General features: G+C 37.9%; 1 protein-coding gene across 2 annotated transcripts in view; it reads right to left on the reverse strand.

Annotated features, from left to right (window-relative positions):
* Positions 1 to 21,595, reverse strand: part of SCAMP1 (secretory carrier membrane protein 1) — a 99,796-nt gene that overhangs the window by 77,776 nt on the left and 425 nt on the right. The window lies entirely within an intron of this gene.

Below are 21,595 nucleotides of genomic sequence, written 5' to 3' on the forward strand. Positions count from 1 at the left end.
TACTGACAATCTTTTATCACACACAGCTTATGGTGCAAAAGCCATCTACTGTTTTAATAAAACATTTTATTCATCTAGACTTGTGCTACATAATATGGTGACCACTAGCCACACGTAGCTCTTGAAATGTAACTAGTCCAAATTGAAAAGTTCTGAAAGTGTAAAACATACCATGTTTCTGATTTCAAAGATTTAGCATAAAACAATGTAAAAATATCATTAATAATTTTTATGTTGATTATGTATTGAAAAGATATTTTATATATATGGTTAAGTAAAAGACATTCTTAAAATTAATTTCACCTGTTTTTTTCCCATGTGGCTACCAGAAACTTCTAAAGTACATATGTGGCATGAATTATATTTCCATTGGACTGTGCGGATCTAGGCATTACAACTTTTTCAAGATTGGCTTATAATATAATTTCACTTTCATCCATTTGGGCAAATTCAATTGTGTTAGCAAAAATAAAAACAACAAATTCAAGACTTAAAGCTAAATTTCCTCTAAGTTTTTCAAAATTACAAAAGATGACAGGAGACTTGATCAGAAACTTCCCAATCCAATGTTTTTAATATAACATAGTAGCAGACCTGCACCACACTTTTTCACTTTCCTCACACTTTTTCATATGAGATAGCAAAAGATAATTTGAATATTAAAACAAACATTTAGAAGAAAACTTCTATCAAGAAAGCCCAGGGGAAACTGAAGGCTAAAGCAAAGATAGATACAAGGAGAGAAAGAGAATTCATCTAGTTTAGCACATCACTGGCCTCTAATTCTCTCACGTAATCCTCAGCACAGCCCTGAGTTCGACTCCATACCCTTTCTTTCACTGGTGAGAATCCTAGCTGAGATTTTTCAGTAATCTGCCCCAAGCCATATGACCTAATAAGTGAAGTGGTCAGGATTCAAATTCAAATCTGACTCTAGAGAGCAAGTTGTTAGAAGAAAATGTAATAAAGAACACAAATTTACATTTAAAACAATATTTCCTCAAAAAGACTGAATTAAAGACTGCTTTGCTCCACAAAACTTAATTAAAATACTCTTCAACAGCTCTGCTTAATCCAATCAACATTACACACTATACTAGGCAACTTGATTAAACAAGAAAAGTCCCAAACTGGGGGCTATGAGAGGCCCAACCTTTGGAGCATTAATTTTTTTTCCTACTCTATATATCTCAGAGCTACTATAATCATACGAACTTAATAAATAGTGAGAATTTCATTTACCTAGAGAAGTACTACAGTTTCTAAATGCCCCAATCGTTTTTCTAAAAAAAGGGAACAAGAACCCATTAAAAATCTCAGCAAGACTCTAAAACAACAGATAGTTAGCAAAACTTTTATAACTCATTATAAGAAGTGCTTAATAATCACTAGGAATTATTCAGTAAATCATGGCTTTTAAAAATTGATATTCATTTTCATGCAAGAGTCATGACACTCTTACTCAAACCTGAAAGAAACTCACAAACTAATTTTTATGGACCCAAATCAGTCCTTAGTAAATTGGAAACAAATGAAGCAATCCCACCCAAGCAGATTTATCTTATAAGTGCAACTTAAAAGTTAACAAACCACAACTTAAGTTGCACTATCTGTCCATGTTAACACTAGTATTAAATGCCAAGAAATAATCATCATTTCATTATCTAGCACATTCTACATTCTAAAAGAATCCTTTGAAAACAAAACAATTTCTAAATATAATATAATCTGGTTAAAATTTCCTTCAGATAACTAATGACGTATGTAAGGAACTTGAATATAGAAAGCAACAAATTCTCGGACTTAGCCTACAGTCAAAATGAAATTAAGAGGGCTGGTCCTTTCTTTGTTCCATTTTATATTACCAGCAGCACTTTTAGCAGTTGCTGTGAGAAATCATCCCACATTACCCTTATTAAAGCCATTCCAAAGGATAGTTTTAGTCCAAGTTCTGTAAGTCCTGAGTAAACTTGGAAATATGAACGTCTGTGTCTGAACTTCCCCTTCTACAAAATGAGGCAGCTGAGCTATAACACATTAGCCTTCTGCCTCTGACTCTGCATTTAGGGGAACTGAGGCCACATACTGACCAATTCCTCTTTTTCCTTCAAGACAGCTCAAGTATCACTTTCTCAGGAAATTTTTCTCCCGCAATCTGAAAGACATGCTATTCTCGTTTTTTTAGCATCAAAGCATTTATCACGCATTATGTCTCCCAACCAAAGTGTGGATTCTTTGACATCAAGGACTTCTCTTCCTCACCTTTGTATCCCTAGAGACTATCACAATGTCTGACTCACTTCTGGGGCTTCATATATGTTTGACCAAATAAATAACCTACTCTTGTGCCATCTTCAATGGTAACAATTTATTGAAGACAACTGAGTTGGAAGCTCTTTAATCTCGAATGCAGTCACAGCAATTGCACAAAAATTTTAGGTAACCATAAAGACCTCATTAAACTGGCAAACTCTCCAGTTCAAACATAATGGTTGATAAAGACTGAGAATATGCTTTGCTTGTTTTTCAAAATATCCCATTGGATCCAGTCAAAGTCACATTAATCATCTAACCAAAGCAATAGAAATCCATCCACTGGCAAAAGACGTAGATGGTCCACTGGCAAATGCCATGAGACACCACTAAAGTAAAGGGATCCCGTTTTTCCAAATGGCACATTCTAGTACGTAGCACCATATCTGAGCTACATGAACTACACGAAAGCCAATCAAAATAAGATAATATGTCTCAAGATAGAGCAGTGGTAAGAAATCAAACCAATAACTTCTTAAAGCAATCTATAGGACAAAAAATTGAACATTTAGATAATATCAAAATGTCTTACATCTTTAATAAAAAGAAAGTTTAAAAAATAAAGTACCTTTAAACAGACAACCGGTAGCATTGACCACACACAAAAATTAACTCAAAATGAATCAAAGCCCTAAATGTATGCACTAAAACTATAAAACTCTTAGAAGAAAACACACGAGTAAATCTTCATGATCTTGGGTTAGGCAGTGGCTTCTTCGATATGACACCAAAAGCACAAGAAACAAAAGGAAAAATAGGTAACTGGACTTCATCAAAATTAAAAATTTCCTGGGCCAGCCCTGACAGCCTAGTGGTTAAGTTCAGCGGCCTGGGTTCGGTTCCCCGGCGTGGAACCTTGTCAGTGCCCATGCTGGTGGTGGCTCACATACAAAAAGAGGAAGACTGGCAACAGACTCAGGGCAAATCTTCCTCAGCAAAAATTTGAAAACCTAAAAAATTTTAGAAATTAAAAATTTCCAGGGGCTGCCTGGTGGCACAGCCCAAGGTTTACAGGTTTGGATCCTGGATTTAGACCTATGCACCACTTATCAAGCCATGCTGCGGCAGGTGGAACCTCGTCAGTGGCCGTGCTTGTGGTGGCTCACATACAAAAAGAGGAAGATGGGCACGGATGTTAACCCAGTGCCCATTTTCCTCAGTAAAAAGAGGAGGGTTGGGGAGAGCAAACAGGCTACAACAGAAGGACACACGTAGCCCACATAGGGGTCACCCCTGGAACATTGAGAACTGAGGGAAGCACACTGGAAGCCTCCTAAGGCATCACTTACATAAGGTCACCTATCCAAGAGCAGGAGACGTAGCTGACCTACCTAATATGTAGACACAAGCACAGGGAAAGAGGCCAAATGAGGAGGCAAAAGAATACATTCCAAGTAAGGGAACAGGACAAAACCTCAGAAAAGGAACTAAGTGAAACAGAAATGAGCAACCTACCCGACAGAGAGTTCAAACTAAGAGTGTTAAGGATGCTCACTGATCTGGGGAGAATGAACTCAGTGAGAATGTCAACAAAGAAATATAAGATATAAAAAAGAACCAATCAGAAATGAAGAATACAATACTGGAAATGAAAAATTCATTAGAGGGACTCAAAAGCAGAGTAGAGGATACAGAAGAACGGATCTGTGAGCTGGAAGAAAGACTAGAAGAAATTACCCAAGGTGAACAGGTAAAAGAGAAAAGAATTAAAAAGAGTGAGGACAGTCTAAGGGACCTCTGGGACAACATCAAGCGCACTAACATCCGTGTTATAGGTGTCCCGGAAGGAGAAGAGCGAGACAATGGGGCAGAGAATCTATTCCAAGAAATAATAGATGAAAACTTCCCTAACCTAAGGAAGGAAACAGACATCCAGGTACAGGAATCACAGAGAGCCCCAAACAAGATAAACCCAAAGAGGCCCACACCAAGACACATCATAATCAAAATGTCCAGAATTAAAGATAAAGAGAGAATCCTAAAAGCCGCAAAAGAATGTCAAGTTACATACAAAGGAAACCCCATAAGGCTATCAGCTGACTTCTCAGCAGAAACCTTACAGGCTAGAAGAGAATGCCACGATATATTTAAAGTGCTAAAAGGAAAAAAATTACAGCCAAGAATACTCTACCCAGCAAGATTATCATTCAAAATGGAAGGAGAGATCAAAATTTTCCCAGATAAGCAAAAATTAAAGGAGTTTGTCACCAAGAAACCAGTGCTACAAGAAATGTTAAAGGGACTGATTTAAGGGGAAAAGAGAAGACCACAAATAGGAAAAATTATCTATTTCCATGATTAGAACATAATGGATACAAATGCACAAAAAAGAGGTTGGATATGATATCAAAAACATAAAAGGAGGGAGGAGGGGAGTTAAAGAGTACAGCTTTCAGACAGAGGTCAAACTAAAGTGACCATCAATTCTGTAGAGAAGAAGAAAGGAACAGAGAAGGACCACTAAAACACTGAGAAAAAAAAAAAAGTTAAAAAATGGCAGTAAGCACATACTTATCAATAGCTACTTTAAACATCAATGGACTAAATGCTCCAATTAAAAGGCAGAGGGTGGCTGATTGGACAAAAAAACAAGACCCATATATATGCTGCATACAAGAGACACACTTCAGACCTAAAGACTCTCACAAACTGAAAGTGAAGGGATGGAAAAAGATACTCCAAGCAAATGGCAATGAAAAGAAAGCTGGGGTAGCAATACTGATATCAGACAAAATAGACTTTAAAAGAAAAACTGTAAAAAGAGACAAAGAAGGGCATTACATAATGATCAAGGGAACAATCCAACAAGAGGATATAACACTTGTAAATATCTACGCACCCAATGTAGGTACACCTAAATATATAAAGCAATTATTAACAGACATAAAAACAGAAATAGACAGTAACACAATAATAGTAGGGGACTTTAACACTCCACTTACACCAATGGATAGATCATCCAAACAGAAGATCAATAAGGAAACATTGGCCTTAAACGACACACTAGAACAGATAGACCTAGTAGATATATACAGAGCATTCCATCCAAAAACCGAAGAATACACGTTCTTTTCACACGCACATTCTCCAGGATTGATCACATATTAGGCCACAAAACGAGTCTCCATAAATTTAAGAAGATTGAAATAATACCAAGCATCTTTTCTGACCACAACGGTATGAAACTAGAAATCAACTATAGGAAGAAAATCAGAAAAGCCACAAATACGTGGAGATTAAACAAAATGCTACTGAACAACGACTGGGTTAACGAAGAAATCAAAACGTACCCGGAGACAAATGAAAATGAAAATACGACATGCCAGAATTTATGGGATACAGCAAAAGCAGTTCTAAGAGGGAAGTTTATAGCAATACAGGCCTATCTCAACAAACAAGAAAAATCTCAAATAAACAATCTAACAATGCACCTAAAGGAACTGGAAAAAGAAGAACAAACCAAGCCCAAAATCAGTAGAAGAAGGGAAATAATAAAAATCAGAGCAGAAATAAATGAAATAGAGACCAAAAAAACAATAGAAAAAATTAATAAAACCAAGAGCTGGTTCTTTGAAAAGATCAACAAAATTGACAAATCTTTAGCTAGACTCACCAAGAAAAAAAGAGAGAAGGCACAAATGAGTAAAATCAGAAATGAAAGAGGAGAGGTTACAACAGACACCTCAGAAATACAAAAGATTATAAGAGAATACTATGAAAAGCTATATGCCAACCAATTCGACAATCTGGAAGAAATGGGTAAATTCTTAGAATCATACAACCTTCCAAAACTGGATCAAGAAGAAGTAGAGAATTCGAATAGACCAATCACCAGTAAGGAGATTGAAACAGTAATCACAAACCTCCCCAAAAATAAAAGTCCAGGACCAGACGGCTTCCCTGGTGAATTCTACCAAACATTCAAAGAAGACTTAATACCTATCCTTCTCAAACTCTTCCAAAAAATTGAGGGCGGGGGGGAAGCTCCCTAACTCATTCTACGAAGCTGACATTACCCTGATACCAAAACCAGACAAGGACAACACACACACAAAAAATTACAGGCCAATATCACTGATGAACATTGATGCAAAAATCCTCAACAAAATACTAGCAAATCGCACACAACAATACGTTAAAAAGATTATACACCAGGATCAAGTGGGATTTATTCCAGGGATGCAGGGATGGTTTAACATTCGCAAATCAATCAACGTAATACACCACATTAATAAAATGAAGAATAAAAATCACATGATCATCTCAATAGATGCAGAGAAAGCATTTGACAAGATACAGCATCCATTTATGATAAAAACTCTGAATAAAATGGGTATAGAAGGAAAGTATCTTAACATAATAAAGACCATATATGAGAAACCCACAGCTAATATCATCCTCAATGGTGAAAAACTGAAAGCCATCCCTCTAAGAACAGGAACCAGACAAGGATGCCCACTGTCACCACTCCTATTTAACATAGTACTGGAAGGCCTAGCCAGAGCAATCAGGCAAGAGAAAGAAATAAAAGGGATCCAAATTGGAAAGGAAGAAGTGTAACTGTCACTATTTGCAGATGACATGATTTTATATATAGAAAACCCTAAAGAATCCACCAGAAATCTTTTAGAAGTAATAAACGAATATGGTAAAGTTGCAGGATACAAAATCAACATACAAAAATCAGTTGCATTTCTGTACACTAACAACGAAGTAGCAGAAAGAGAAATTAAGAATACCATCCCGTTTACAATTGCAACAAAAAGAATAAAATACCTAGGAATAAACTTAACCAAAGAGGTGAAAGAGCTGTACACCGAAAACTATAAAACATTTCTGAAAGAAATTGAAGAAGACACAAAGAAATGGAAAGATATTCCGTGCTCTTGGATTGGAAGAAGTAACATAGTTAAGATGTCCATACTTCCTAAAGCAATCTATAGATTCAATGCAATCCCTATCAAAGTTCCAACAACATTTTTCACAGAAATACAACAAAGAATCCTAAAATTTATATGGAACAACAAAAGACCCCGAATAGCTAAAGGAATCCTGAGAAAAAAGAACAAAGCTGGAGGTATCACACTCCCTGATTTCAAAATATACTACAAAGCTATAGTAACCAAAACAGCATGGTACTGGCACAAAAACAGACACACAGATCAATGGAATGGAATCGAATGCCCAGAAATAAACCCACACATCTATGGACAGCTAATCTTTGACAAAGGAGCCAAGAACATACAATGGGGAAAAGAAAGTCTCTTCAACAAATGGTGTTGGGAAAACTGGATAGCCATATGCAAAAAAATGAAAGTAGATCCTTACCTTACACCATACACAAAAGTTAACTCCAAATGGATTAAAGACTTGAATGTAAGACCTGAAACCATGAAACTTCTGGAAGAAAACATAGGCAGTACGCTCTTCGACATCGGTCTTAGCAACATCTTTTCAAACACCACGTATGACCGGGCAAGAGAAACAATAGAAAAAATAAACAAATGGGACTACATCAAACTAAAAAGCTTCTGCACAGCAAAGGAAACCATCAACAAAACGAAAAGACAACCTAACAATTGGGAGAAGATATTTGCAAACCATACTTCTGATAAGGGCTTAATCTCCAAAATATATAAAGAACTCATGCATCTCAACAACACAAAAACTACCAACCCAATTAAAAAACGGGCAAAAGACCTGAACAGACATTTCTCCAAAGAAGATATACAGATGGCCAACAGACACATGAAAAGATGTTCAAAATCATTAACTATCAGGGAAATGCAAATCAAAACTACAATGAGATATCACCTCACGCCCGTCAGAATGGCTATAATTAACAAGACAGGAAACAACATGTGTTGGAGAGGATGTGGAGAGAAGGGAACTCTCATACACTGCTGGTGGGAGTGCAAACTGGTGCAGCCACTATGGAAAACAGTATGGAGATTCCTCAAAAAATCAAGGATAGAACTACCATATGATCCAGCTATTCCACTGTTGGGTATTTATCCAAAGAACTTGAAAACACCAATTTGTAAAGGTACATGCACTCCTGTGTTCATTGCAGCGTTATTCACAATAGCCAAGACTTGGAAGCAACCTAAGTGCCCATCAAGGGACGAATGGATAAAGAAGCTGTGGTATATATACACAATGGAATACTACTCAGCCATAAGAAACGACGAAATCCAGCCATTTGTGACAACATGGATGGACATTGAGGGTATAATGCAAAGTGAAATAAGTCAGAGGGAGAAGGTCAAATACCGTATGATTTCCTTCATTTAGTAGTAGATAATAACAACAATAAACAAACACACAGGGACAGAGATTGGATTGGTGGTTACCAGAGGGGAAGGGGGGAGGGAGGAGGGTGAAAGGGATAATTCGGTACATGTGTGTGGTGATGGGTTGTAATTAGTATTTTGGTGGTGAACATGATGTAATCTATGCAGAAATAGAAGTACAATGATGTACACCTGAAATTTTTACAATGTTATAAACCAATGTTACTGCAATAAACAAAAAATTAAAAAAAAAAAAAGATGAGGGTTGGTAACAGATGTTAGCTCAGGGCTAATCTTCCTCACCAAAAAAAAAAAAAAATTCCTCCTGTAAAGTACACCATCAAGAAAGTGAAAAGACGATGTGCAGAAGTGGAGAAAATTTTTGCAAATCACATACCTGATGAGTGACTTGTATCTACAATATATAAAGAACTCTAACTCAATAATAAAAAGACAAATAACACAATTGAAAAACAGGCAAAAGATCTGAATAGACATTTCTTTCAAGAAGGTATACAAACAGTGAATAAGCACATAAAAAGATGCTCAACATCATTAGCCATCAGGGAAATGCAAATCAAAATCATAACGAGATTCCACTTCACACCTATTAGAATGGCTATAATCAAAAAGACAAGTGTTGGCAGGATGTAAGAAAACTAGAATCTGCTGGTGGGAATGTAAAATGGTACGGCCATTTTGGAAAACAGTTTGGCAGTTACCATACAACCCAACAATTCCACTCCTACGTAAATATCCATGAGACTCAAGGTGTACAGCCTCACAAAAACTTGTATACAAATATTCATAGCAGCATTATTCCTAACAGGCAAAAAGTGGAAACAACCCAAACTTATATCAACTGATGAACGGACAAATAAAATGTAGCATATCCATGCAATGGAATATTATTTGGCAATAAAAAGAAGTGAAGTCCTGATACACGTTACAATACGGATGAACCTTTAATACATTATGCTGTGTGAAAGATGCCAGTCATAAAAGACTACATATCATATGATTCCATTTATATAAAATGTCCAGAAAGCATATTAGTGGCTGCCTAGGGCTGGAGAAGTTGGGGAGAAATGGGGAATGACTGCTAAAGGATATGGAGTTTCTTCTTGAGGTGTTGAAAATGTTCTCAAATTGGCAGTAGTGATGATTGCACAGCTATGGATATACTAAAAACCACTAACTCATACCCCTTATTTTTTTTTTATTAATTTGTTTCCCCCCAAAGCCCCAGTAGATAGTTGTACATCATAGCTGCACATCCTTCTAGGTGCTGTACGTGGGATGCGGCCTCAGCATGGCCAGAGAAGCGGTGCGTCGGTGCGCCTGGGATCTGAACCCGGGTTGCCAACAGCGGAGCGCGCACACTTAACCACTAAAGCCACGGGGCCAGCCCTAACTCATACCATTTAAATGGGTGAACTGTATGGTATATGAATTATATCTCAAAGTTGTTTAAAGAAAATAAAATTAGATGTAGTATTTCTTGGAGGAAATATTGCCAACTGGCTGTAATCCATAAGTCTTCAAAATCTAAATACAGAATCATTCACTGCCCTCATTAAATAAAGAGAAAGGCTCATTAGGAAATAAGTAAGGAAGGATGGGGTAGGGAGATGAGCACTTAGGGACTACGCTGACACCAGAGTTTGAATATTTAAAATTGGATACTTTAACATCCTATCATACTAAATCACCAAAATTTCTTCTGAAATTTGAGAAATTGGGTAGCTAATAGAAATCGGGTAGCTGTAGGTGCCCCAACATTAATGCACTGAAGTCTACAGACATAAAAAGAAAAAGGTTGATCACACAGAACAGGAAAATATTTGGTCATATGTCTGTTCAACTGCCCGGCGAGTTCAATCACCTTTGACCACTAACAAATGCGCCACTGAACTGATATCCTAAGGATGGGAGAACAGCAGTGTCCTCCCACCTAAATATCCCTTATTTTCAGTAAACTGTCAAGAGATTTTTGTACAAAAAACTTTGTTTTATTATACATAGTGGTTCTCCACTAAGATTAATGGGTTTTCTGTCATTCTCATTTAATACATTAAATATTGAAATACTGAACAATTACCACTAAATGTGGCAAAGACCTGTGAACAAATTTTAAAAGGTCTTATTATTTCGGTCATATTACAGGCAGTCAACTTTTAATGTAGTTTTCCACCTGAGAGTAAAGGTTTAGTTCACAGAACATTTTCTTATGAAACGAATTCTGGCTAAATAAATAACCTACTCCTGTTAACTCAGTGGTTAAGCTCCCCAGGCCAGTACTTAAAATCACAGCCTCACCAAATCCAAGCACTCTCTACAACACGAGGTCCGGGGGGAAATGTGCAGAGTTCCAACTGTGAGAGCAGGCAGCCACCTCCCCCTATAATAAAAAGAACACTAGATGTCCTTTCCAAAAATCACCAACATTAAACAACCAAGTGCACAACTGTCCAACATTTAAACAAAACTTACATCACGAGGTGATTTGTCATAAAAATAAAAAGAGCTCTCCTTATTATTACCCTCGGTTCAAGTTGTGATATATAATAGCTTCTAAAATCCCTAAGCTTTGTAAGACAACCAGTAGTTTGTATGTTTTGTTTTTGTTACTATTTTTGTTAATACCAAAAAGTTTAAAAGTTAATAAAAATTAGAGTCTGCCTTAGAAAATATAGGCAATTTAGGGATGAAACAAAGGAGGAGAATAAATAATCACACGTTGCAACCAAAGATAATCTTGCACCATTATTTATTTCCGAGAATCTGTTATTTTAAGAGCTTCCCATTTTTGTCTTGATTCAAAACAAAAACTCCTGGAACTATAAGAAATGTAAAAAAACAACAATAAATAAATATTGGAGACAGAAAAATTAAGTAATTTGCCCTAGGTCACCGAGGCTAGGCGGTGGAGAAGCAAACCTCAGCAGTCTGGTTCCAGAGCCACCCTTCTCCCCACTCCTCTGCTAGGAGAAGAAATCCTCTGCCAACGTCCTCCACTCCCCCTAACACCAGGCTACGAACACAGAAATGTTTGTCTGCAATACATAGAGTCCACACAACATTTTCTTATGAACTCAACTCTAAATGGTGGTTAAGTTTCCCTGAGATTCAAATATAAACATTACCATTAAAAAATTTTTAATCAAATAGCAAAAGCATGTAATACACTTCTTTTAAGCTTAGGGAACACATTAATTTGCAGTTCTACAATATGCCACTTACTAGTAAGCAATTCACTAAAATTTATGACTATTTGAGATGCCAAAAATTAGGCATGCTAGGCCATAAATAAAACCATAAGACTGACTAAATCAATCTAAAACAAGCATCAACAGATCCAGGAAAACTGCTAAGCGGCGGCATAATTACACTAGGATACCAGCCCCTGGCCATGACCTGCTGATATTCCTGAGGCTCTTTTCCTATCACCTACCACTGTCATTCTCACCACTTTCCACATATATTCCAAATCACCATATGCGGATTCTAACCACCTTTAGAGGATTCCTACAGGGAAAATGGCCGCCAACGGCATGTATACAACTCTGCTACCGCTTATGTCTCTTCGAGAAAGCGGAAACTTCCAGTATTTGTTGTGTGTATAACGTTTCTACAACATGCATTGGTTTGACTGTGTTTGACAAGCAAAAACTGTTAATAGTTGGTTTATTTTTTCTTCTATTATCAATTAAAATTATCAGTAACTATCACAAATCCCTTCCTCCTAGTTTGATCTCACCAATACTCAAAATGCACAACGCTGTAACATACACTTATTCCGTTTAAGAGGTTTAAGAGGTTGCTTTAAGAGGTTTCAGAGGTTCCAGTATTCTTGCTCACATGCAAGAACATATTCAGTGATTCTTTGTATTCTGTAAAATAAATGGAAGTGTTTCTTTTAAGGAAAAGGAAAAGTAACCAGTTGGTAATATTGATAATGTGTTCATAATTACACTCTAAAAACATGTATAAAACCTATTATTACAGTATTTTTAAAAAAACATACTGAAGCAAGCAGCGATTTAGAAACAGTTGCAACACAAGCTCTGGAAATTCTGAAAGCTAGACAAGCTAATGTACATACTCTAGGGACAATCATCAGATATTTGGGAGCCATTTGCATAAAATATAAAGGGCTTTTTTAGATAAAATATTTCATTTATTTTGCAAGAACATATATTAATAAAGAATACAGAGATTTTTGACGAGGGTGCCAAGATCATTCAATAGAGAAAGAACAGTCTGTTCAACAAATGGTGTTGGAACAACTGGACATCCACACACATAAGAATAAAGTTCGACCTCACTTCACATCATATAGAAAAATTAACACAAAACGAATCACAAACCTAAAGGTAAGAGCTAAAACTCCTAGAAGAAAACACAGGAGTAAATCTTCATTACCTCACATTTGGCAAAGGATTCTTAGATACAATATCAAAACACAAGCCATAAAATATAAATAATTTGGACTTAATCTAAATTGTGCTTCAAAGGACATTAACAGAAAGTAAAAAGACAATTGACAAAATGAGAGAAAATAATTGTAAATCATATACCTGGATAAAGAACTTGTATCCAGAAAATATAAAAATCTCTTACAACTCAATAATAAAAAAGACAACCTAATTTAAAAACAGACAAAAGATCTCAACAGACATTTCCCCAAGATGATATATACAAATGGCCAATAAGCATGTAAAAATATGCTCAACATCATATAGCCATCAGGGGAGTGCAAATCAAAACCACAATGAAATACTTCACATACAGTAGGATGGCTGGAATCAAAAACAGATAATAACAAGTGTTGAGGAGGACGTAGAGAAAGTGGAACCCTGCTGGCAGGAATATAAAATGGTGCAGCCACTTTGGAAAACAGTCTAGCAGTTCCTCAAATGATTCAACAGTTACCACACGACCCAGCAATTTCACTCCTAGCTATATACCCAAGACAATTTAAAATAGGAGTTCAAACAAAAACTTGTACATGAATGTCTATAGCAGCATTATTCATAATAGTCAAAAGGCGGAAACAACCTAAATGTCCATCGACTGATGAATTAGCATTACTAATTCTTAAAAGCACCCAAAGCCAAATGCCAGGGAGAAGGAAATTATTGGATTGCTCTCTGTGTACAGGTCTACAATTCTTGTGGCAGTTCTTGCACAGGGAAGAGAAACAGGGGCTCCAACACTGGTCCACCGTGAGAAGTCAGAAGCTTTAGGACAGTACAGGCTGCCTCAGTAGGAACAAATGAAACAGAATGAAAGTGGTGCGGGGACTTGATACAAAGTCAAATTCAACCAAACTCCACATTAGCCTTTATTTCCCACACCTGCTGAAAGTCAGGAAATCTCCCTCTTGTGATTTACAAACATCTCATAGTGTTTGGATCTGCATTACTCTATTCTACGATCAAAAACTAAACAGAGGTTTAACTCTATCATATAGACTTATATTCTGTCATTTGGATCTGTATTAAGTCTAAATACAGGTTTAATTCTATCATGCTTTTGGCAAGAAAATGTTACTTCACATTTACCTTTTGGCAATTCTGGTGGAAAGAAACAGACTCAGGTCACCTCAGATGCTGGGAGAAAGGAGGGTAATTTACAGACATATGCAGAAAGAAGGATGCTGGGTTTCACAGAGACTGGAATTCTTCAAGACATGGCAACATCTCTTGTAGTTCAAGGGCAGCTCTAATAACGGACAGTAATTCTAGAAAATGACCCTCAGAAGCTCTGGTCAGACGATTTCTACTCCAGTGTTTCGTGATGAAGATAATTTGGCTCTTTCCTCACGTCTTTCCATGGTTATTCCCACTACAACTACCTGACTTTTTCTCTGTGCTTTCAGTTCAAGGTCTTGAGAAAGACAGTGCAGTTAACTATCCTTGTTCCTGTGGGAGCACAATTTTTGAACCAAGCGATCTTATCTGCTCCTGACCAGCCCAAGGGGCTGGCTTCCCTTGGGCCAAGCACCTTTGGTAAGATCAGTCCGCTGAGGCCAGGGTGGCCAGGGTCACACAACAGAGGACATGATCACCTACGTGTAAGGAACCACTTAGGCTGCTCCCTCAGCGGAAGATGAGGCTCAGAGCATAGCACGCCCCTAGAACATAAAGCCTTCTCTCCAGCTGAGATGATCAGACTCAATCCTAATATTCCAGATTAAAACAAGAGCATTTATGTATTCACAAAATGATCCATACAGGTACAAAAATGTAACAATGACAGAGTTGCACAGTCAAAAAAAATTTGAGACACAAAAATCTCTACCTTAGCACTCTGACAGGTCATCCAAATTCTGCTTGCATTTCTTCAAGTGTTGGGGAACTCCATACCAAAAAAGCATTGTCTCGCTATTCTTTTTTTTTTTTTTTTTTTTTTTATTTATCTTATTTTTTCCCCCCAAAGCCCCAGTAGATAGTTGTATGTCATAGCTGCACATCCTTCTAGTTGCTGTATGTGGGACTCGGCCTCAGGATGGACGGAGAAGTGGTGCCTCGATGCGCACCCGGGATCCGAACCCGGGCCACCAGCATTGCAGCGCGCGCACTTAACCACCAAGCCACAGGGCCGACCCAAGTCTCGCTATTCTAATAGATTTTTTTAAATCTTTATGTTAGGACAAAAACCTACCTTCATGTAAACTCTGCCAATTAGCCTCAGTTTTTTTTTCCCTGAAGAACAGGTTTATTCACTCAACCAACTAAGAATCCTTCAAGTATCTGAATATCTGATATTTCCCTTTAGCCTTCTGTAGACTACTAGACCACTGAGTAATTTAAACTTAAATTATTCTTCTCAGGACTTGATTCCAGACCCAGGACCATTCTGACTTCTTTGGGCACGTTCTACTTTGTTCAAACCACTTTTTAAATATGCACTTGGAATTGAAGACAATACCTGTGGAATAGACAAGAACAGAATATGGTAGATTCATTTTTAGTAACTGCTCACTAACTTCATTACTCCAATATATATTTTTCAGGAACTATATCGCATTGGTGATTCATATTAAGAAAATATCCAATAAATTTCCTGGATCAGTACTCAGCACTACTAAATATTAACTGTACTCCAAAAAAAATTGTTTTTTGATAATATCAGCAAACGAACAGTTTACTTTCAAAATTTTTCACAATCACCATCATCTCAATTATGATTATTGTTAAAGCCATGGAACCAAAATAAAACTGTGTTCAAATACAACTTTTGTCATGTAGCATTTGTGAGAGGTAGCCCACCCACACTAGCAGGCTCCCCTTGTACGTGCCTAAGAGCTTTCACTGGCCACAGGAGATGCTCAACTTAGCCAAAAGGTTTTCTAAGTATCTTAAGAGTGTTGATCCATAGCACCCTCACACTCCACCCTAAGTAAAGAAGACTGTCTCAAAAAGAATTACGGATGTGTTTTAAGGGATAATATGAACCCTGATAAGACTAACAAGAAATTGTTAAGGGAGTTGTACCAGCCTGGACTAAAAGGAACAGAGAAATTTCAAAATGAAAAGAGACTTCCTACCCAACTTTCAATGGGTAGGAAGCAGACTGAAAATGCTCCTCAGCTGCCAACAGGGGTCATTTCTTACATGAAAAAAAAAGACTTCTCAGAGGGTGGAGCCAAAAGCAGAAGAAAATAATAGATTAGGGAAAGACTTCCAGGTAGCAGAACTGGCTTCTAATCAAGGAACACTCATTGCCCCCCAAAGTAGGGGACGCTGACAACATGAGCCTGGCTGGATTCCAGACTACAGACCAGCAGTGGCTACATGCCTCCCACTCCTTCCCTATCCGAATGGAAGTGTCTCCTGAGGTTATCTGTACCTGTCTCACCACCTGAGGCTGGGTGTATCTTTTCAGGTATATCTGCATCAAGAGGGACACAGCTCCTCCCATCAAGAAGTGGAGCCTAATCCTCCCCACTCCTGTTTTGAATCTAGGCTGGCTTTGTGGCTTGCTCTGACTAACAGAATGTAAAAGAAGTGAAGCCTTGACTCAAGAAGCCTTGCAGCTTCAACTCTTGCCCTCTTGGAACACAGCTGCCACTATGTAAAACGCCCAGGCTATTCGTAGTAGAAAGGCCACACGAAAGATAACCAATTGCTGCCCCCACTGACAGCCCCAGGTAACTGCCAGATACTTGAGTGAGGACATCTTAAACCATCCTGCCCTAGAGAAACTGGCAGATGACTGAAGCCACAGGAGTGACTCCAGGCATCAACATTCAAACTGCCCGCCAAGTCTAGCTCAAATAACAAAACTGTTTTAAGCCACTACATTTTGGGATTATTTGTTACACAGCAATAGATAACCGAGAGTGGTAAATGAAATAATGAAGCATCTTAATTTGATGAAATATAATCAGCAACTCAATACACGCTTTTTAAAAATATCAACCTAGGGCCAGCCGGGTGGCATAGCGGTTAAGTGCGCGCGCTCTGCTTCGGCAGCCCAGGGCTTGCAGGTTCGGATCCCAGGCACGGACCGATGCACTGCTTGTCAAGCCATGCTATGGCGGCGTCCCATATAAAGTAGAGAAAGATGGGCACAGACGTTAGCCCAGGGCCAATCTTCCTTGGCAGAAAGAGGAGGATTGGCATCAGATGTTAGCTCAGGGCTAATCTTCCTCACCCAAAAACAAAAACAAAAAATATCAACCTAAGGAAAAGAGAGTGGGAACTCATGCAGTTGACATGAATGTAAAATGCCATAGACCATAACTATTATCACTACATTCCAGACTAATGTTGAAAGACAACGTTTGCATAGTTAGACTATCACAGAAGAAATCCTCAAAATCCTTTCCTGGTGCTATCCCATCTCCAGCCTTAAATTTTAAACGAATAAGGGAGGATTGACATCAGCTTGTTGTAAATAAAATCAAAATGGATAACACCCTTGAAATATGGGTCACTTTTTAATGACAACGTTTTCAATTTTCAACTTTAAGGAAACTTATAGGATACCACCGAAATTATTGTAAGTTAAAAGATAACATAAGAATGCTGAATCATAGGCCATTTTTAAGAGATTATTTAAATAGAGTAGAATTCATTTTTGAGGCCAAAACAAAATGGAGGTTGTGCTCAACCTTAATACAGAGTTCTTTCACTAGGGAGGAGAAAAAGCACTAGGATTCAGACAACCGGGGTCTAGTCTAGCAGGGTGTCCTAGGGCAAACCACTTTATTCTTGGCCTTGATTCCTCAACTATGACCTGCCAAACAGCTACTACTAACACTCTAGAAGATTCAAAAGGAACATGAACTTCACCAAATTAATAAACTAGGAATAATGTGGTTAACTATAATTAAATGTACTTCCTTGATTTACTATTAATACTACCTACTATTATCTAATTAAAGCCACCACGCATTGAGCACTTATTGCATACTAAATGTAGGCTCAACTAATCCTATTAACAATCCTACAGAGGGGCCAGCCCTCTGGCATAGTGGTTAAGTGCATGCCCTCCCCTGCTGGGTGCCAGGGTTCGATGCCGGGTGCACACCAAGGCACCGCTTGTGCCTTAGGCAGCCTCCCATAGAAAGTGGAGGAAGACAGGCACAGATGTTAGCCCAGGGCCAGGCTTCCTCAGCAAAAAGAGGACTGGCATGGATGTTAGCTCAGGGCTAATCTTCCTCACCAAAAAAAAAAAAAAAAAAAAAAAATCCTATGGTTTTTAGATAATAGGTTTTTAGATAATAGATAATAGGATAATAGAAGGTACTATTATCCTGTTTTACAGACTAGTAAACTGAGATGGAGAGAGGCTAAGTAACTTTCCAGGTCTCACAGCTGCTTAGTGACAAAGCCAGGATCAAATGCAGGGTTTTTTTGTTTTGTTTTGTTTTGTTTTTAATACTACCCTCTGCTGTCTCCTCAAGTACAAGCTCCAAATACAAGACAAGAATTTCGGAGTCAGAAAAGCAACCAAGGCACATATATCGTGCCATCAGTAATGGACTAGGAATCCGGAGATCTAAATTCTAACGCCAATCCTGCACTACCTACACCTGGATGTAAGACAATGAGTAAGTTAGCAAAAGAAATCAAATAGTTTTTAATCAAGAAGAAATTAGGATGGTTGCCAAATGTGAAATATCATATCTCTGGGCTTTTTTTCATTCATAGAAGGAGACTGACTAAATACATTCAAAACTTTTCCTTTCACAGCTTTGAAATTTTGATTCTATTTTAAAAATTACATTAAATGTTATTTCCAAGATGAATTCTCCAATTCAATTAGCATATCAATATGCTAGAGCATATCAAAAGGCATGAAGATTTTCTTACCACTTACTGACTTTTCCCTCCTTTGAACAAACCGCACTCATTCTGGCACTCACTCTGACACTGACTTACACAGCCTTTATTACTGATCTCTGCTGGTTACTGAGCTCTCCTTTTATTTCACTTTCCAAGTATGTTTATGTTAGACTAAATCCTTAAGGATAGAGATATTTCTTCAATACCTGTTGAATGATGAATAACTGACCAAAAGAACAAAGGACATACAGCAATTACTCAATAAATACATGTTGACTATGAGAAAAATATTTTTCCTCTCCAGCTTTAAAACCGCACCATAACAACTCAAGAGTGGATTCTCAAAAACTCCATATAATTAATCAAGTATTTTCTTTCAGATTACTACACACTTCCAGTTATGCCAAGTTTCTTGATGCACAATGAAAACTACTCAAATTCCATAAACTCATTCACTGAGCATATCACAACCACCACAATAAAGCAGGCACTTGAAAAATGAATGCATTGAATCCAGCAAATAATTTTACAACAGCTAATAAAATCAAGCAAACCATTGTAGCTACATTATCTAAGGAGATTATCCTCAGAAATTATTTTCATAACATAGCTCAAATGAAGATGCCGGCAAAAGCATTCCTAACATTAAAGTGAAGGGAAAAAAATGTTAAAAAAAACTGAAAAAGCAATGGAAAGCAAACAGTTTTTAATCAAGAAGAAATCAGGATGGTTGCCAAATGTGAAATATCATATTTTGAAAATATGAACTTTATTTTCTAATATTGAAATGCTTCAAATATTGAAAATAAAAGACGTGAAAAGAAAAATGATCATAAGGTAAGACAAAGATGAATATAAGAACTTTTTATATTTAAGTAGAGAGGACCAGAAATACTATTTCAATAATCACATTTCCATAGCAGGAAGCCCAAATTAGAAAGAAGAAAGAACATGCTATAGATGTAAAGCTTTACTTTGAGAAGAGGAAGGGCAGCTGGATACAAACAGAAAGAAAAAAGGTCAGACACACAGTGCTGTGACAGTCACCAAAAACAGGGCAAGACCATAAACAGGAACATGTACAACCACGTCTTTAGGTGTAAATTATCCGTCTCTTGAAGCACTTTATGAACTTGAATAATCATTATCCTGGTGCATCCACTTATAAAGAATAAAAAGGTTTATAATTTTATGCCACAATGAATGCGTATTTACAACTACTTTGGGGTTTAAAATTACTACAGCAACCTTACGTATGGCAGAAGAGCAGAGTGTCAAGGCAACATTAGATGTCACAAAAGAGCAGTCTGGGCTACGAAGACAATGTCTTGCCTAACAAGAGAACCAGAGATACAAAATGAGCCATGAAATGGAATCACCAAATAGAAAATGGACAAACTGTCAGACGTTGAACAAACAGCATCAATGAATTATCTGAATCAGGTAAAGCTAACAGTTCTCAATGTTATACCTTCAAAATATTTTAAAATAACACCCATTTGGCAAGTTATGAAATGTCTCTTTCGAATATCTATGATTTAAGAATAATCTGATTTTCCACAACATGGAATGACAGAATACTAAATGTTAAACTAGGAGGAAAAAAACTCTCCTTAAAGTGCAACCATATCATTGGTAAAAACCTGAAAGTTTCAAGCCAGTTGTATAGAATTTTCTTAAGTGACATTAGAGGCAAAGGAATAGTGACTGAGTCTATTCTGCACTTCCACAGAGTGAGTCAAGTTGTCAATAATAACCAGGATCATTTCATTAAGATAATCCTCCATGAAGTCACCAGGTTAACAATCAGAACACAGATTTGTCTACTTCCAGGATTCTTAATAAAGGATAAAACCAGGAGTAAAAAGAAGAAAGGTAAACTCGCTAAGCCAGAAGTGGCATTTACAGAAGTGGCTACAAATTAAAGTTACTATTTTATTTTGTGTGACTACAAATTATAGTTACTACTGCACATTTCCAGGGGAAATTAAAAACAACTAACTTCAACAGTTGAAAACAAATCACACGTGCTAAGCAGTTGCTGCTCATTAAGAAACCTGGACTACTACTAAGAGATATTTATTTAGATGTTGCATTAATTTAAGCTCAGATAATGAACATCTTAGCCGTCTGCCTTTGCCATTGCTGTGCCAAGCCCTCCCGAAGCTGGGGCTGATAAGGTCGGCTCCAAGAAGGAAAGCAGCTCCTGTGGGAAATGGTATCCTCGTACAGCCCAGAGAACCGGTGACGCACTAGGAGCTTGGAAAACATCCCGTCCTTTGCCTCCCGAAGAGCAGCCAGGTAGGAAGATGGTCGTGCACGTGCACTATTGTTTTCCAGGTGCGTCTGTTTATTTTTAACTTAGGCTTTGAAAGCAGTACCCTCACCCCCAGCCTAATGGTGGGGAGGGGAATGGCAGCGCCGCGGGGGGTATCTGGGCGCAACACAAGTTTAAAACATAAAAACCTTTTTTTCCCTCTAATTGCAATTTACTCTGTCCCCTCACTCCTCCATCACCCCCCGCAGCTCTCCGCCGCCGCGGGTCCCCATGACAACCCCACCGAGGACGAGCCCCCCCTGCCCCCGGCTCTCGGCCCCGCCCGCCCGCCCGGCCACACTCGCCGGGCAGGTGACAACTCCACCTGCCCCTGCCTCTCCCCCTCCACGCTCCCGGGAGCCGGGAGCCAG

The sequence above is a fragment of the Ceratotherium simum genome, chromosome 4 (assembly GCF_057802395.1).
Source record: "Ceratotherium simum simum isolate JZ-2026a chromosome 4, ASM5780239v1, whole genome shotgun sequence".
In the NCBI taxonomy this organism is placed as follows: domain Eukaryota; kingdom Metazoa; phylum Chordata; class Mammalia; order Perissodactyla; family Rhinocerotidae; genus Ceratotherium; species Ceratotherium simum.